General features: G+C 37.4%; 1 protein-coding gene and 1 long non-coding RNA gene across 7 annotated transcripts in view; one reads left to right on the plus strand and one right to left on the minus strand.

The window, feature by feature from the left end:
- The first annotated feature begins 274 nt into the window (after positions 1-274).
- Positions 275-19,703, plus strand: part of LOC131426895 (WSCD family member AAEL009094) — a 116,625-nt gene continuing 97,196 nt past the window's right edge. Inside the window, exons 1-2 of one of the 6 annotated variants that reach the window (XM_058589649.1) lie at positions 275-714; positions 14,969-15,118. The gene's annotated coding sequence lies outside the window, so the exon portion shown is untranslated. Of the gene's footprint in view, positions 715-12,999; positions 14,826-14,968; positions 15,119-19,703 lie in introns of those variants that run through there. The other 5 variants (XM_058589650.1, XM_058589652.1, XM_058589654.1 and 2 more) reach the window with 5 other exon arrangements.
- LOC131426896 (uncharacterized) overlaps positions 4,010-19,703 on the minus strand; it is a 55,221-nt gene continuing 39,527 nt past the window's right edge. The window contains exons 2-3 of the long non-coding RNA XR_009229207.1: positions 4,183-4,366; positions 4,010-4,128 (exon numbers count right to left, since the gene is read on the minus strand). This is a non-coding gene — a long non-coding RNA (uncharacterized LOC131426896). The remainder of the gene's footprint in view (positions 4,129-4,182; positions 4,367-19,703) is intronic.

Genomic DNA, 19,703 nt, shown 5'->3' on the forward strand with positions numbered 1-19,703 from the left:
TTCATGATCTAAAACTTATCGAAATATGTACCACCCTACCATTCAAACCCACCCACCGCAACATCACCAAACGGCACAGTATGCGTGCACCTCATGGCGAGAAAACCCATTCCTGTTTCCTCCCAAGTATGTATGTACCCATCTGTGGCGGTGAAATGTGAGAGTGAGAACCGTGTAAACGGAACGGGAGAATGGGTGATTGCGAAAAACCTCTTCGGTCGCTTTTCCGCACGGACCGTGATTTAGCAGTGAGTGAGGAGTGAATAATGTTTGAGATTACCGCGGTCCGTCTCGTGGTGTCGGCTTCTAGCCCAAAGGCAGCAAAGCAGGCTGGCAGGCAAACTTTCGCAACTCGAGTGAGGGACACGATTTTTCAGTTTTCTCTCTTCCTTCCCGGTGGCAACACACGACACTCTCGTGCAGTGCTATCACAAGCAAGTCATACGTTGAAGCGTGCGGTGGAAAATTCGTACTAAATCCTATACTGGCAGGAGGGTCAGAAGCAGAATACCTTCGAGCAGGGAAAGAACAACAAACTCTAGAGTTTTGCTACTCTCTACGTGTGTGAGATCTTCTGTTTGCTCATATTTTCCAGCGCTGGTATGTAATTTTTTCCCTCGGTTCGCTTGTGAGGTGTGCGAAAAACAAAACGATCGAAAGTGTTAATTTTCTATCACTGAAAGCTAAGTGGTGGGCAAGTGGAGAAACAAATAGGTAAACGGCATGGTTGCAGTTTATGTTGTTATTTGCCAATAAATAAGGAACCGTGTGGAACCTGACAGGAAAGCGATGGGGGTGTGTGTGAGTGATTTTAGTGCTAAGAAACTTTAATTCATCTGATGGTGAAACCACCGGAGACGTGCTGGGATTCGGCAGTGCCACAACAAAGAAGGAAAGTGACAATTTAATGGTACCAGATAAGACGACTGTCGCCGTCCCCCCGAAGTCCAGTTGGTGTCACAATTGTTAGTGAAGAAGAGAAAGAATAGTAGTAGTACGCAGCGTGATAAATTTCACACTACGTGATGGTGTGGCACATCACAAGTGGCGTGCGGTGTTCGCAAAAATGGTGGATGTGCAAGCGTGATCAAAACAATACCCTAACATAAAATTCATCTGTAAAAATATTTTCCATCGGTTTTATTCGATGTTCCTAAAATGATCGAGGGCTGAGAGTTAGAAGAATGGTCACAGTGAAAAAGATTTATGATTAAGAATATTACTTGAGATATGGATTCACACTGAAAGGAAAGTTTAAAATGTTACCAAATAATACGATACACCTAAGTAACATCTTTAATATTAATAAATACTTGTAGCTGTCTTCAATGCTACAGGGTCCGGCACTCGAAGTGTAACCAATTAAAAAGGCCATAAATTCAGTTTGGAAAATTACTTTTACTTAATTCAAAGTACAAAATGTGTAATAATAATGCAAAATTCAGAATCAATTCACTTTTGCTCGATATGACCACCTTTTGCCTTGACTTGATGACTTGAGAGAGCGAAGGAGTTGCTTCGTTTGGCCGAATGCGGTCAATTTCCGAACATTGTGTTTTCTGACGAGAAAATTTTTCCAATTGAGCAATTCGTAAACTCTCAAAACGATAGGGTTTACTTGACCGACCGTTCATACGAGAATTTGAGTCATCGATTGCCATCGAGCCACCAGGAGGCAGCACCCGCAACAGATAATGGTTTGGGCCGCTGTAACCGCAGATGGGCGCTCTCCAATCGTTTTCATCGAGCCTGGCGTCAAGGTAAATGCGACATATTATCGGGAAAGTATTCTGGAGGTTGCTTTGAAGCCGTGGGCAGACAAACATTTCGGTGGCAGACCATGGACGTTTCAGCAGGACTCGGCACCGTCTCACAAAGCTCGAGTGAACCAAGAATGTATGAAAAACAACGTTCCGAACTTCATCACGTCCACACAATGGCTCTCGAATTCACCAGATGCGAATCCAATGGATTATTCTCTTTGGGCCATTTTGGAGAGCAAAGTCCGAACTAAAAGATACACCAGTCTCGAGGCGCTGAAAAAAGTTATTGTCCGCGAGTGGGCCAAAATACCTGCAAGTCACATTCGGCCAAACGAAGCAACTCCTTCGCTCTCTCAAGTCATCAAGTCAAGGCAAAAGGTGGTCATATCGAGCAAATATGAATTGATTCTGAATTTTGTAATATTTTTACACATTTTGTACTTTGAATTAAGTAAAAGTAATTTTCCAAACTGAATTTATGACCTTTTTAATTGGTTACACTTCGAGTGCCGGACCCTGTACATAATAAATTTTGCATTAAAGCTTTAAACTCAACGAAATCCTACTAAAAACCTCTATAAGAGCATGTTCCTGCCAAGTGGAACATTCCTCATAAGGTTTATAAAGCAAAGTGAAGAATCAGCATAAACCTGCGTTAAAACTCCAAATTCAAGAAAATTTTGAAACCAGCTTTACGAGCAAAATTAAATTTATTCGGATGGAATGAATTCCGCTATGAATAAACAATCGTTTTGATAATATTTTTCATGGCTATGTGTGTGTCTTGTCTGCTTTGAGAGCAATCAGTAAGAATATATTACATTTTAATTACGAGTTTGAACGTAAAAACTTCATGCGCTTTTATTTTTATCGTGAATGTATGGATAAAAACAAGAATTATAACTAATCGCCTTGAAATAAAGGCGGTTTTTGCGAAAGTCTCCATGATTTATGAAAATTATTTTTTGTGATTCATCGTCATTTTTGTATAGAACTATTTCGTGGTGTTAAAACTTGTACATACGTTCTGAAAATGAATCATGAAAGTCCATCATATTTCCTCGTTTTTGCATTTCGAAGTTTATTTCATGTCAATAAATGCTACGGTATAGAACATCATAATGGCGGCCATGAAATTTTCTTTAATGCAAATTACACTTAACATAAGAAGCAATAAGTCAAGTAGCCCACAACAAATGTGTCATAAATGTTCTTTAGAACCCTTAAATTTGCTCTGAAACTGTCATCCAATGAACATGCACACACACAAAACTAGATTTATGAAATAATTTAACTGACAATAATGTTTTAAAGAAAATGTTTGAAAGCAATATTGAGAGCGTTTGCATGGTTTTATTCTAGTATAATTTTTTTTATTTTTAGTCCAGTTGTTAGACTAGGTAAAGGGTTTTATAGAAGCTATAAAAACTATGATATTACTTGTCAAAAGAGACACTTATTAAGGGAGAGTGTTCGGTTACCGGTACCCTTTTCTATTAAGCTTATAATTTCTGACTACATTATGCGGACATCTATACATCAATGGAAAGATAAAGTTCCTAGTTAACAACTGAATAAGAAACTAAGATGATTCAATCGATTGAAAAAAAAATTATTATCAATTTAGTAAAGTGATAAATTTTGGCCATTTCAAAAAAGGTGTTCGGTTACCGGCACTCTAAGAAATTTCATGGATGGAAGAATATATGTAAATACTGCAGTTATTAAAAAAATACAGTTTTTTTTTGTTTTTAAGCGTTTTGGACAAAAGTCTTCATTGTCTGATGGTGACTTCACCTTGGCTCTCTTAGTCGATGATTTGGATGGTGGTTCCTTTGGTGTTGATTTATCCGGTTTCCACGTTTTTTCTTAGCCGGAGCATCTGCTGTATGAGCAGCTAAATGTTTGGCCGAAACTTTGGCTTGCTTTGTCTCGACAGCAGCCTGCATATCACTAACAATTTTTCACGATTTGTCGAAATAAATGGGGTGCCGGTAGCATTGCATCCGGTATTAAATCACGAAATAGATCGATTTCACCTCATAAATATTCAATCCATTCACCTTTTCGATTGATGCTTTTCATTTTATGATACTATAAAAAAGGTAAGAAAAAACTTTTGTGTTGATTTTAACGCAATTAAAATTTGTTTTGAGCGTAGCAAAAAGTACAAGCGTCTGTTTGCTTTGGTAATTGGCACAAAAAGAACGTGCTGCTATCACACACACATGACATTTGTCGGAATGCGGCTATCTGCTTTCTGTTACGGTGGGGTGCCGGCAACCGAACACTGCCGGCAATCGAACATCTTCCCCTATAGTTGTCATAGAACAGACAATTGATTGAAAAATCAATTACAAAACTCCTATAAATTATAATCAAAACCATAAGGCATTCGAATTGTTACTTGGGCACCGACCTTATACTTCATCTTGTTGCTCCTGTTTCTTAACACTCCCATGACAGCGCAATGGTAAAGCAGTTCTACTAGTTGGGGAAGGAAATGTTTTGCACCGACTTAGGAACCGTTCTTAAACCACGTAGACCAGAATCTGGTATTCTTTTAACAGTCCCTTCACTGCATTCAATGCTGTAGTTGCGAACTGAAATTGAAAGGTTGAATTATTTCTTGAAACATAAAAAATGTTAGTTTTAATGAGAAATGAAATTTTAATTGGTGCTTCTTAAAAGATATAATAAGGGTGCTATACTTTCCTACTTCCGTGAAACTATATTCGTTTTTAAACATTATTAATTTCGATTCCAGCCTTCAAGGACCTCAAAATTGATACAATAATTGTCTGAAAGATCTTTTTAGAGTGTCAATCAACTACTTTCACCGCTGGAAGGTTGTTAAAAGCACAGATAACCAATATACAGGCTCAATTTTTCAAAATGCGTTGAAAATTTCAAATTTGCTATACATTGGAAACACTACTGCCACCTACTCGACTGTTCACCGCGATATTCCAATTACAACAATTTTAACACTTATCACACGATTTCCCTCAGTGTTGATGGCAATGTCGTATAAATCACACGTGAATTTGATCGGAATAAAACAAAAACAAACTTGTCATTCTAACCATCAGCAAAACAAAAATCTAGTATGAAGTGAATGTTGCACCCGAAACTGTGTCTCATGTGAAAGCAGCACTCGAATCGTGGTGGCACCTCATATCGATCGTTGTGACATCTGCAACTGTTCGCCACGCTGATAGAGCAAATTTTACACACAGTTCATATGTATCATACAGGCTGTATATCTGTTTTCTGTGTTAAAAGCATGTTTTTACGTTCCGTCTTCGACTCATCATTGCATACATAGTGCTTCGGCGCAAACAAGTGTTTTGCGAAATGCATTAACTTTACGTCTGCTCAGCGAATTATGTTGATCCGGGGGTTTGCATCAGCAGTTCAACATAATCTGCTGATGCACTCATGAGTCGAAGACGAAACGTAAAAACATAAAATAAGTCAGGTGAACTTTGCACAAACTGGCTACCCACTAGGTACAAAATCCCCAAATGATGTTAAAAGCAGCTTTAAGGTTCCACTTCTGGTTCTGTTAAAATTGAGAGGATGCTCGAAAAGTTTTTATTTAAAAATCTTAAAAAAAAATCTTTAAAATTAGCTACTTTATTTTACTTACTAGTTTTTAAACACTTTTTTTCTATATTAATTTTTTACATTCCATCTTTGACTTATCATTACCTTTGTAACAAGTCTCAGCAGTTCAATATAAACCGCTAAGCAAACGTAAAGGTGATGCTATTTCACGAAACATATTAAATAATTATGTGTCAATTACGAGAATTTTTGTTTTGAATTAACACGGGCTTCGTATGCTTGATTTTTGATTGTTTGGTGGCGTCATGTTGATACTCATGACTCTCACTTATGTTGACAATTCCGTCCATTTTGAATGTCCAGTCATTTTTGACAGCTATTGTGCGTGGATGTGTTTTAGCCTGTTATCGATTTTCGTCTATCTCAAAAGTTAGGTCAAAGAATTATTAGCTACTAAACATTAAAGCAATCACAGAGGTGTATCTACCAGGCAAATGTTTGTGGTCTAACTGAAGCAAAGAAACCTAGCTTGAAGTATACTGGAAAAACGAGGCGGTTACTGGTTTGTATGCTTCCGACAGCAGGTCGGCGACCAACTCAGCTGGCGTCGCCACGGCGGCTTTGTGGGGCCGAGCCATATTTGCTTCGGTTATGTGGCTGCGCCACATCAATCATCCAGGAGACATAGAAAACACCCAAAAAATTATAATATGATGACTTTCGGCGAAAGGGCATCCTAATTTCTTAAATTCCTTCATTCCTACAATCTGTACCTCCAGTCCAGTGACCATGGTAATCTCCAATCTCAAGTCAATGGTGATCTGCAAGAAAGTCTCATATCAAATCGGAGAATGTCGAGTCTTGGTGGATGGATTGGAAGATCCGAAACGCATTCTCCAGAGCAGGGGTGCAAAAATTTGACATTTTTTTATACTGTTGCCAAGCATAAGACAGTCACTGCCAACGATATGCGCAGCTGCTACGTTCAACAGTAGCCAACTCGCAATGACACGAGAGCTTGGCGCAATCATGAGAGCCACGACACACGACAGCAACATTGAGAGCAGTTAATTTCGTCGCACTCTCTCACAGCAGTCAAAGCCACCACGTTTGCTTTGTGGTAGTGTAGGTACATACTGGATAAGTAGCTGCTTTGTTCATTTTTGGTCACGGGTTTCGAGAATGTCACGAGCTCAAAATGTCATGACATTTTCATAACGAGACTGTTATATCCGCTGTGATTGATCTGTGGCGATAAATTTAATGCGAACGGCGGTGCTTTTATTACCGGTTCAGTTTTGAAAAAATTCATTCACAAAGCTTGTTCATGCAGATGTTTCAAAAATATTACAATTATTTACAAAAATTTCATACACGAAGTATCAGGAGTGCAGCTTTTGCCTTTCTGATATGACGCAAAGGCAAGAAATCTTACAGCAGAGATAATAAGTTTTGCGCTCCTATTACTTCTACAATTCTGGTTCATGCTCAACGGGGTTTAATTGTTTGATCGAAAAAGTGCATCCAAATTCTGGAAGTCAGAGCATTCACTTTGCTTTTCTCACTGAACCGCTTCCTTCCAACGGAAGTGCAGAGAAACAAAACACGTAAGGATACACAAAAAAACCGTCTGCATTGGGAAGCAAGACTTTCTTGTGCATGTCCCCCTACACCTCATGAGAATCGACATAAAACGAATTTCAAAGTTAACCCTTGTTGGCGACTGTCTCTCGAAAGTTGTTGAAATTGGAAGGAGCTGCTGTTTATTGTGGCTAGCCATTCTCAGATTGAAAAGATTAGAACAGCTATCGATGAGAGCAAACGGCGACATTCACGAGAAAAACCTGTTTTAATCCACCTAGTGGTGTGATGATGCCTTTCTCATGTACATATAATATTGTGGCATTCTATTCAAAAAATTTCTCTTCGATTTTTAAAGGAAACCAAGTGATTGTTTATGCATAAAATACAGAATAAAACAGTGCTTTGATTGCGCAAGCCATCCTTAAGAAAACGAAATGGGTTCACTATTATATGCACTTCCGGCACCGGAACCCAAGAACCGGTATAATCGAAGTCGGTTCGTACGGCCACCAACTAACATGACACACAAACTCTTCTAATACGCACCCTATAACTCCGGATTCGGAAGTCGGATCCGGATGAAATTCAGGAATTTCGTATGGGACCGGGAGACCTTTCATTTGAATCTAAGTTTGTGGAAATTGGTCAAACCATCGCTGACGAAAGTGAGTAAGATCCATTTTGGTATATATGACCACTATTTCCGGTACTTTCGGAACCGGATACAGGAAACCAGGATAACCAAAATCGATTTGTTTAGTTGCCTACTGATAATGACTATCGATTTGTGTAGTTTTGAGACCAGTTTAGAAAAATTTTCACGACTTTTGTTTCACCGGTTTAAGTGACGGTGTACAATATTGAACACACTTTACCCTATAATGCCGGAACCGGAAGTCGGATCCGGATGAAATTCAGGAATTCCGTACGGGACCACGAGACCTTTCATTTGAATCTAAGTTTGTGGAAATCGGTCAAACCATCGCTGAGAAAAGTGAGTGAGATCCATTTTGGTACATATGACCACTATTTCTGGTACTTTCGGAACCGGATACCGGGAACCAGCATAGCCGGAATCGGTTTGTTTAGTTGCCTACTGATAATGACTATCGATTTGTGTAGTTTTGAGACCAGTTTAGAAAAATTTTCACGTTTTTTGCTTCGCCGGTTAAGTGACGGTGTACAATATTGAACACACTTTACCCTATAATTCCGGAACCGGAAGTCGGATCCGGATGAAATTCATGAAACCTTTCATTTGAATCCTAGTTTGTCAAAATCGGTTCAGCCATCTCCGAGAAAACCTAGTGAGATTATTTGACATATACACACACACACACACACACATACATACACACACACAGACATTGCTCAGCTCGATGAACTGAGTCGAATGGTATATGAAACTTGGCCCTCCGGGCCAATTTTCACTAGTCAGTTTTTCAAGTGATTGCATAACCTTTCTATATGAGAAAGGCAAAAATGTCATGAGACCTATGACATTTTTCATCTCCAGCAGTCGCGGCGAAGTACAATCGGCGACTGCTGTCATTTGCGCGGTTTGAATGTCTGCTGTTTCGTGTCATTCTCCAGTACCGTTCGCAACCCTGCTCCAGAGCCTTTGTTTGAGAAGCTTCAAATATAACAGTTCGGCTGAAAAGTTCGTATCGTTTAATAGAAACACACATTTTTTTGCCAAAATTCGTTTTTATTATTCAACATAATTGCCATCAGAGGCGATACAGCGGTTATAGCGATCTTCCAACTTTTCGATACCATTTTTGTAGTACGATTTGTCCTTTGCCTCAAAATAGGCCTCAGTTTCAGCGATTACCTCTTCATTGCTTCTATTTTTTTTTACCAGCGAGCATTTTCTTGAGGTCTGCGAACAGGAAAAAGTCACTGGGGGCCAAATCTGGAGAATACGGTGGATGAGGGAGCAATTCGAAGCCCAATTCGTTCAATTTCAGCATGGTTTTTCGTTGTTGTTTTTGATCGATTGTGAGCTCACGCGGCACCCATTTTGCACAAAGCTTTCTCATGTCCAAATATTCGTGAATAATATGTCCAACACGTTCCTTTGATATCTTTAGGGTGTCAGCTATCTCGATCAACTTCACTTTACGGTCATTGAAAATCATTTTGTGGATTTTTTTCACATTTTCATCGGTAATAGCCTCTTTTGGACGTCCACTGCGTTCATAGTCTTCGGTGTTCATATGACCAGTACGAAATTTTGCAAACCACTTACGAATTGTTACTTCGCCCGGTGCAGAGTCTGGATAACACTCATCAAGCCATTTTTTGGTATCGGCGGCACTTTTTTTCATCAAAAAGTAGCGTTTCATTAACACACGAAATTCCTTTTTTTCCATTTTGGTCACAATAACAAAAGTAGCTTCACTCAAAATGCAATATCTCACAAACTAATAATCAGACAGCTGTCAAATTCATACACGTATCGTTCGAAGGTTGGTACTAACTGAAAATGGTATGGATTTAATTTTAGTGGCGTCCTCTCATAGAAACGATACGAACTTTTCAGCCGATCTGTTAAATGACGTTAAATCCAATAGACCTTTCACGGTTGTCTTGGAAGATTTATCGGATGACTAAAATACTAATGAATTCAAGGAATGCATTGTTTTTTTTTCATTTCCCAAGTAATGTTTATGAACAAATATCGATTATAATCAATAGGCTACGCTCTGGAATCCTTCAGGAACTTTCTCTAATACGCTTCAATCGATGATAACTAAACGAATTTAGAATACGTTTTATGATCTACGTACAATTTGGGTAGGAAGATTTTAAATAGTATAATGGTGCCGTGAACCTAACACAATGTCACAGTATTAAATACGATTCAGACGAATAATCAACTATGGTTGCCACAAAAATTAATTTAAAAATTTCTTTTTTTTTTATACAATTCTTATCCTTAAATAATGTATCCTCTTATTTTTTAAATATCTTATTAGGTATTTCGTCATTTATTATTCAATCTGCTCAATAATATTATTTAAACCAAACGAAATGCTATGAATTACAAAATAAGGTGTTATTTTTAAACACTTTGTTGATAATTTCATAACTATTTCGAGTTTTTTTTGTATCATTACATCATTTCTATTCAAATTTAGCTATTGGATGAACTAATGGACACAGTCGGAATCAGAACTAAGTCTTAAAAGGCTCAATTATTAAATTGAAACTACAATTGTCTTTATGAAATGATAAAGAAGTTTCATGTAAGGAAGGTCACGACAAGTAAGAATCTCGCGAACTGGGACAAGAAGAGAAGAATTTCTTAAGCCGGATATTACTCACGTACTGGACGTCGAAATGTTCCATGACGTGGACGTTGTGTGTCTCCATAAGAATATCTAACAATTAATTTTTGCGCTCCTGACTTGGCCAAGTAAAATCCTTTTTACTACAAGAACAATTATTTAAAATGATCATTCAAATGTTCTGTCTAACTTTAAGTTCTTTTCTCTTTGGATCATTATAAGTTGAATGGCGCCAATAGTATTATAATGCATTAAAAGTTTATTAATGTTTTAAAAAAATCATTTGAATGTTTTAAATTGAAATGCTCGTTCTTAAAAAATCGAGTGAAGATGAATTTCTTGTCTTTCTCAACAGAGTTCAAGAAATTCTTATTGCTAATGTAACGAAACATTTCCAGAATGACAAATTGAAAAGCAAATGACAAATCTTATACGGAGGCAAAAATTGTGTATAAATGACCAAGTCAGGGTTTCACACAACGAATGTTTTCTATTGAAATAGTGACAGAAGAAAATCTGCTTTGATATAGTAAACCTTGCTGCTTGAGACGGATCAGGATCATTTCGCCGAAAACCATTTGGCCTAGAGCCGTTTTGCCGAAAGCCAATTCGACGAAAGCCATTTCGCGGAATGGGTCGAATACTTCAATTGTCTTAATATCTACACTGAAATTAATTCAAAATAAAGATAAATGGAAGGTTATAAAGACTGTCCCAAAAAAATTGGACGCACTTTGATTTCGCTGTAAATAATTCACAAGTGTTAGATATTCAAATTATATTCGATATACTGATAATATTAGACTACAACAACAGAATATTATTCTCAACATTTGCTACTTAGCCGTTGTAGAATAGCTGGCGCACCTTCTTGCGAACGTTCCTCATTAAATTCCGTACAGACTTCTTGGCGACAAGTTTTGACACCTTTTTCCAATCTTTTTCGAACTGTTGAATGGTTTCGGCTGCCGAGACATGTTTCCTTCGTTAACGCCCAAAATTCCTCAAAGTGGTAGAAGTTGTAGGCAATTTTGTGGACTCTTGTCTTTTGGGACGAAAGTGACATTTTTGGTAGTATACCATTCTACCGTTGATTTCGAGTAGTGGCAAGAAGCAAGATCTGGCCAGAAGATAACAGGATCCTTGTGGCTTCGAATCGTGGGTAGAAGTCGTTTTTGTTAACATTGCTTGATGTATATTTCGCTGTTCATTGAAGCAGTGGTGAAGAAGGGTTTCGAAATCTTACCGCAGCTACAAATTGCTTGCCAGACCATAGCTTTCTTACCAATTTTTTCTACTTCAATCGATGTCTCGGACTGGTTTGACACTTGCCCTTCTCGCACCGTATAATATTGTGGTCCCGTAAGGATTTGTAGGTTTCGTCGTCCATGATTATGCAGTTCAAATTTCCAGCAAGAATCGTATTGTACAGCTTTCGAACCCTCGGCCTGATCGATGCGTCTTGTTTCGGACTACGTTTTGGTTGTTTCTGCTTCTTAAGCAACAAAGCATTTGCTTTAGTGTATCTACCAGGCAAATGTTTGCGGTATTGTCCGATAACTGTGTGTAAATGAAAAAATATCTAATGCCGCTTCGCCACATCGTTTTGTTCGTGTGCTGCCTAACTGAAACAAATCAAATCAAACATGAAATTTTGTCCATCTTTCAATACCAAAGTTGAGCATCGAGATGGATTTCATTCATTATTACCTTTATTTTTCCTAATAGGAGTTCTTAATGTTAAGCATACTTTATGAAATAACCGGTATACCTAAATGGTCGAATGAATTTACATTCAAGCAACTCTCTACTGGTTACTATTGAATTATAACTTTTCAAACATATTTCTTTTATGCGAGATACTTGGTTCTACCAGACCGAAGTCACGTTTGTTGAGAGCTTCAGTGTTGGTGATTGCCGAAAATTTGACAGAAGCTGCTATCTATATTGTATACAACATTTTCAAGCCGGTAGTAGATGCTACAAGAACTCGAGTCTCTCAATGCATGAACCATGAGAGAATTTGGCTACATTTCTTCGCTACACTTCATACTCTGAATATTTCACGCCCTTAAAAAAAATTTACAGTCTGAAAATGATCGTTGCTGTGTAGAATTTCCCTAGAGAGAATCGTAAGTTGACAATTATCGCAGAAAATCGAATCGATGATTTAACTTGATGATTCTCATACTAGGTTGCAATATTTCAAAACCCTTGTGCGGAGCATTCACAGACATTTTCGTAGACACAACTAATACAAAGGTTATATGCACATAGTTAGAATAAGCGGCAATAGTAAAATGATTCTATCGCAATTATCAACTGCCTGTATAGAATCGGATCGCGAAACGAGAAAGGGCGACCGTTTGTTGCTTCAGAGAGGATCCCCATAGCAGCGTGCTAACCTTTGATTCTCAGAAATGTCATCGAGAGAATTCGGACTGGTGTCGATTCTATGTTAAATGAGCCATGCCGGGTTTTTATTGTTGCGATGATATCCGTCTCTCTTTGATGGCACTGATTCAATCGTGTGAAGAGTTACCAGTGAACGTTCTTTGATACGATAAAAGCCATCCTTGGAGAGCTTATTACTCAGTCAGACTATGACTCAGATCATTTAGTGATAAGATTCCGAATTTTAAATAAATGTTTATTTTATTTGAAAACGTTTTCATACAATTTATGTATATCGTTTTAAATCAAGAATGGTCTTATGGTCAATTTTTTTTTCATCACAGAATTTATTTTGTGTTAACGATCTAAATTTCGATATTATACCTGCATCTTCAGAGCGAAACGACTACAAAATATTTTGACGAGAAACCAATTGACTAAAAATTCAGCTTTAATTTATGAATAATTAAAAAAAGGAATAATTACTCAAATTTGTTTTGTATTCAAGTACCACAGAACTAATTGGTTATAGTTCAGCTCTCACATTGAAAATCTTCTGACATTGTTACAACAATTTATCAGTTCCAAAAGCTTAGACTAAATTAGAGTATTTGGCATCTGATTTTCGAATAAATCAAATAAATCAAACGATTCAAATGATAAAAGTTAATAGTTCTTCTGATTTTACAGCTGCAGATTTTACTTCTATTTAGAATCTCTCCTTCAAGGATCGTATACAAGGAATCTACATGGAGTTTTTTAACTGCATTAAATGATTACACCTCTTATAAAAAGAAATTTCATGCTTTGTCTTAGCACCAAATTATTAAACAAATATTCAGACCAGCCATGCTGTACTTGGTGCCAATCTGGCCAAGTTTTTGTTACACCAGGAAAAAAAAAACACATCAAAGGATTCAGAATAGCATCTTAAAATTTATCCTGAAGTGTACAACAGTTAATAAGTTAGCTTGTAATTTTTCGGCTACATTCCACACGACAAGCAGGTTTGCAATTTTCTCTATAACAGAAATCACAGAATTGAGGAGGCAAATCATGTCCTGATGGTACTCATATAAACGATAGAGCAAATCCGGATAGAAGTGATTTGCACACCAATAACAAATTTTATTATAAAACAAACATCTCAATGGTACAAATTAACACTATTTAGTTTGAAAATAGAGTTAAAATATAAAAATTCATAACAAAGCCTGCATGACAAAAAAACAACAAAAGACAAAACTCTGTCATTATAATATTAAAGCAGTAACAAAATATTTATAGGAGACGATTCTTAGTATTGTAGTATTCAGAATAGAATAATATTTTAAGCACTCATCTTTTCTAATTCTGATGCAGTTTATACAATAGTATTTCATTTGAAGATATAACTACTGGATCAATTGAACTTAATGAAACTAGAGCAGCTCATCAATAACGAAATAAGCTATAATAACAAATTTTGATGCTAAAAGATATTGGATCTACCCAGGAAAAGTCACTTTAGACTGACCTATTGAATTGAAATCTTGACGATGTAAAATGACATTCTCATTCTAATAAATAATACGTATATATGAAAAAAATACAATTTAAAACTCTCAACTGGACAATGCTGATGCCAGACTTAACGTATTGAAATAAGTGTTGCCATATTTCAAAACTTATCGAGCAATCTTCGTATCAAAGAACAATCAGAGTGTCAAACGGAACGATATTTGTTTTGCATAGTAGATGAATTGCCAACAAGTAGTATAATGATTGCAATACAGAAAGCATAAGAAAAACCTTGAGCTTACTTCTATGGACAATATACATACGTTTTTTTCCCTTTGGGATCATCTTTCCAACGGTACAGTAGAAAAACAATCTTCGAAGAAATGGTTTTATCAAACCGGTGTAATAAGTAAACATTTCAGTGACAATATATCTTTGACGCAGCTCATCGTTAAATGGACCGAAGTCCTAATTTATTCGACAAATTTTTAGTTCACCGAATAACAACGCACATCCGCCATCTCTGCGAACACACGCCCGCGTGGCCAAACGAGAGTGTCAGCATAACAGCAGGGGAGTGCCTGAGCTATAGCCGTGTACGTGTGAGCTTGAGCGCACCGATCGCACTCCGCTTCCTGTCGGGTTACGGAAAGGGAGGGTCGTACGGAAAAGTGCTGGTGGAAAATTGCAAAACATGCGAGAGAATAACGAGAGGGATTAGGTAAAAAGGCATCGCATTGTTTATAGTTTTCATTCTGCCTTTCGCACGGTGCTCTTCGAGTGATATTTAAATGGGAAAAGACACGACAAGTTACCGGAATTGGTGAACATTTAGCAAAACTTTCAATTTCCATCTTGTTCTAGAAGACGTTTATGATTGTCGACACTGGTGAAACATAAAGCAGAAGTTATTTTGACTCGACCGAGAATGAAGTGGTAAAACAGCACAGTGTACTTGCTCTTCCGAAAGTCGCAACGAATCCTGTACAGACTTTAAGGCTGATGGAAACAATGGTGAGTACTATCGAGGGGAAAAACTTTCAAGGATAAGAGGCACGAAATGGGAGCAAAAGGGGTCAGAGGACAACAACAAGTTTTCGATGTGCTGTGCACGAGTGCTCTCTTCCTAAGTGAAAACATTTAATTGCGCTGAATGGCATAATATCGGAACAAGGACACGGCACGACGGGAATTGCTGTAGGGAGATTGATGCTACTGTTGCTGCTACATACTGTTTATGTTGCTTGTAATTACAAACTTGACGATAAACGATGATTGAAACTTGAACACACCCGTGCCTCTCGTCGTCTTTCCCGAATCATTCTTGGAGAATTTGATAAAATGCCGTTGGTCCCGTTCTCTTGGGAATGGAATTTTGTTTGAAGTGGTTCTGTTTTTGCTGGCTGGTGCACGGCAATTTTCTTAAAGCCACAAAGAGGTAAAATCCTTTTATTATGGTCCTATAGAAAATTGAAAAAAAATTAGAATCGGCTTCCGGTCAAAAAGTTTTACTGTTTTCAGTAGGTTTTGACTTTCTTAAGGCATAAAAGTTAGCTTCCGACAATCTTGAATAACTGCGAATAGCTGCTTCGTTAATTAGAACAACGCGTGTTTGATTTGTCTACTTGCAGTTAGAATTTGGAACATAACATGGACAATTTCGGAGTGGTTCGGGAATGTTAATGGGTTTCGAAAACAATTGAGCCGGAATCAATTGTTGAATTTAGGTTGTAACTCAGTTTCATACCTCAAATGGTTTATTTCATACACCTACAAATGGATTTTTTTTTCTAAATAATCTATCTTTCTTAAGGCATAAAAGTTAGCTTCCGACAATCTTGAATAACTGCGGATAGCTGCTTCGTTAATTAGAACAACGCGTGTCTGATTTGTCTACTTGCAGTTAGAATTTGGAACATAACATGGACAATTTCGGAGTGGTTCGGGAATGTTAATGGGTTTCGAAAACAACTGAGCCGGAATCAATTGTTGAATTTAAGTTGTAACTCAGTTTCATACCTCAAATGGTTTATTTCATACACCTACAAATGGATTTTTTTTTTCTAAATAATCTATCTGTAAAATAAAGAGTTTACTATTATAGCATAGCTCTAAAACTTATTTATTTACGCGTACACTCCTCTCAAAACAACCTTCAGTGAATCTGCAATTTGAGCTATCAAGGAGACGTTTCACTGCCGAATCGTTCGATGTATTTCATACATCAAAGTTAATGACTTAATTGCGATAAAATCTTTGGCGTAGTGACAAGATGCCAATTCAGGTCACACTAGCGCAGTGTTTTGGATGCGTAGCGTAGGAATGGTTACAATAGATCTTCAGGAATTGTTCACTGCCTTGTTTACCACTGCATAATGTCTGCCAAACCAAATATGTTCTTGGGATGCTTGTCCTCCTTCTTCGTCCTCAAATGCTCCTCTACGCCGTTCCGTTTCATGTCAGAATAAAAGGAGGTTCCGAGAAGCTGCTTAAAGTCTTCCAGTACATTAGTTTCGTTGTCCATTATCACGCAGGAAATATTTATCACATATTCGCGTTACACGCACGATACAAGTTGGAAACATTTTTATTTTCCTAGCCACAGTACGTACCGAAAGCTCTGATCTCTTCTGCAATATTTGCTTCATTTTCGCGTCCTTCTGGTGATGCATAACACCATCTTTTGACACCATCTTCAATCTAAAAGCTTGTAGTATCACCAAAAACAATTTTTCACAATTACAGTCTGCTACATAATAGCGTGGTCACGATTACTCGCGATCGGTAAAATGGAATGGAGCATTTTTCCAAAATGAGTACCGCGTACGCTACGCACTTCGAAGCAGTTTTTTTGTGCTCGCACCCGAAAGGTTCCAAAATGACCCAAGCTGCCGCGGCGAAATACATGGAAAAATCGAAACAGTTTGTGAGTAAGTGTGTGAATCGTTTTAAAGAGGTGAAAAATGTCGACGACTCTGTCGGTGTATTGTTGGAAAAAGACGAAAAAGTGATTTGTGACCTGTTTTTGAAGAATCTGACATTAACTTTACGCGAAGGTGCTTCGAAATTGATAAAAAAGGTTTAAATATATCCTACGGAACTATTCGCAAGCCATTATTAACGCTGAAGGGGATTGGACTTGCTATAAATGTATTTGCATGCAAGTTTTTGATCTAATAAAACAATATTCTAAAGTATTTTCATGTTGAGTCTTTTAATTTTCTCACAACAGTGACCACGCTTTTTTGTAACAGACTGTAACAGACATGTGTTCATCAGTCTGCGAAATATTTCACACGTTAATAAAGTATTCCCAGAGATATATGTTGCAATATACTATGATAAGCATTACACTTTAGGATGGGCTTTAATTTACAAGCCATAAGCCATTTCGCACCCTCTCATTCTGCTACTAACGATAGCACCCAGTCACGCCATTCTATAGACCAATTGTCATCATAGACACACGGGGAGGCATTGGATAGGAACTTGTGAGGACTTAGTCATCTCACCATTTGACGGCCTATATTTTATCGCTTATGAGTATTATAATAAAACCATTTTTTGCAACAAAAAGCTGTTCCTAATCCATCTAGGGGTGTAAAAATTCCCTGCTTCGTCATCGATACATGGCTACCCCGTGAGGCCTCAGTTCGTTCGGCATAACGCCTTTTGGCATAAAGCCATTAGACATTAATGGCTATTTGACATAGTGGTCATTTGGCATAATAGTCATTTGACATAACATTTACAAATCTTTTGTTCTGCGATAGTCATTTGGTATAATACAATTTGCTGCTTAATACAATTGATTCTAATTTACAGAGATTTTGAAAGGTCTAATGCGGCTATGTTACGTCTTTTTTAATAAACTGCTGCCCGACTTCGCTGACGCTCGTGCGGACTTATTTGAGGGATAGCGGGTTTTAGCCGTTTTTAACGCGGTTTTTTTATGCGGATTTTCGAAGTTACGCGGTCCCAAAGTTCCAATCGATATAGGAAAAAATCTTTGAGATTACACCGGACCTTGACGTTTTATGCTTTTCTAAGACATTTGGTATAAACAAATCTTTACTTCTACGGATTTCCGAAGTGACTTGGTTTTTTTGCGCGTGTATCATCGAAATATTTGGATCGAATATAAAAATCACATGTTTCGTTCGAGTTTTCATTACAAAACATCACTCGATCGAAATATTGCGAGTCCAATAATTATTATGCCCAAAATGACCATTATGCCAACTGACAATTATGATAAATGACTGCTATGCCAAACGGGCCGCCCCCCATCGACAAAGTTTCATTAAAATATTTTTTGCTTTTATATTGATATAAGGTCGGATACACCATTATATCACGGGAGCTGTAAGTAACCGCCATTTGAATTTCAGTAGTTTTCAAACGAGTCTAAGTTTGTTAAAATCGGTTTACCAATCACGAGAAAATAGAACGGAAAGGAAAAGCGCGTTTAGTTTATTGAAATCGGACCAGCCATCTTGAGAAAAGTGAACGAAAAAAACGCGTTTTGTCGGTTGCGTCACTTATACCATTATTTCTCTGGAATCAGAAGACACAGTCATTTGATCTTCGAACTAAATCAATCTTCGAGCAAATTGAGCTCGAAAAAAATTCGTTGAAAGGTTCACACATACAGATACTTTCCGATCTCGTTGCGCTCTGTAGAATGGTAGATAACACTATGTGTCTCCGAGGCTCCGTTCGAAAGTCGGTTTTCCATCAATTCTATTACCTTTCTATAGAGAAAGGAAAAAACAATAAGATGCAAAAACTTCTATTTTATGCTACTCTACAAAACATTTCGAGCATGCTAAGGCTGTGAACCATCTCGCGGTTAATTTTAACTTTTGGTTGAAATCTGACATTTTGAGAAACAAAAAAAAACCTTCAAACGACGGATATTGTAAATTTACCGCCCAAAATTAAACTATGTCAACCGATCAAACCGCCATCTGTATATCATTGCCGGTGTTATCAGATTTCTGTTGTCGGATTTGTATGGAATGTGGGAAAATTAACAAGTCAATCGTGTGATTCAAGCTGAAAATCTTAAATAGGTTTGCAGCAAACCCATTCGTGAGCGATTATTTTATTTTACTTTTTCAGTAGTGGTGTGTCATCGTGAGGATATTTTTGCGACCGTGCTATAAACGTATGTAGATATAACTACGAGGAGTAAATAAATTGCGAGGAGGATCTATTTGGTATTTTATTATTTTGGTCAGGGAGTAGATATTGACATTTCTTCGTATCGCGTAAGGCGTTGTTGTTCGGTTGATGATAATCGATTGATCTTGCCAGTATTACGACTGTCTACTAAAAACAAAACACAGAGCACAACTAATTAAAATTAATAGCAATGAATGAATTAAATGTACGAAATGTTTTTTTGAGTGTCCAATTGATTCCCTACCACTTCTTCCTGAACATCATTTTTGTACAATTAACGGTTTTCGAGTTACAACGATTTAAAAAAGGCAATTTTTGCGAAATGCAAAAATACATACGTCGTTTTAAAAAATCAGTCGTGAGTCGGATTGACCACTCAATCGGTTCAAAACTTATGGTTTGCCATACTGAA

The sequence above is a fragment of the Malaya genurostris genome, chromosome 2, assembly GCF_030247185.1.
Source record: "Malaya genurostris strain Urasoe2022 chromosome 2, Malgen_1.1, whole genome shotgun sequence".
Classification (NCBI taxonomy): domain Eukaryota; kingdom Metazoa; phylum Arthropoda; class Insecta; order Diptera; family Culicidae; genus Malaya; species Malaya genurostris.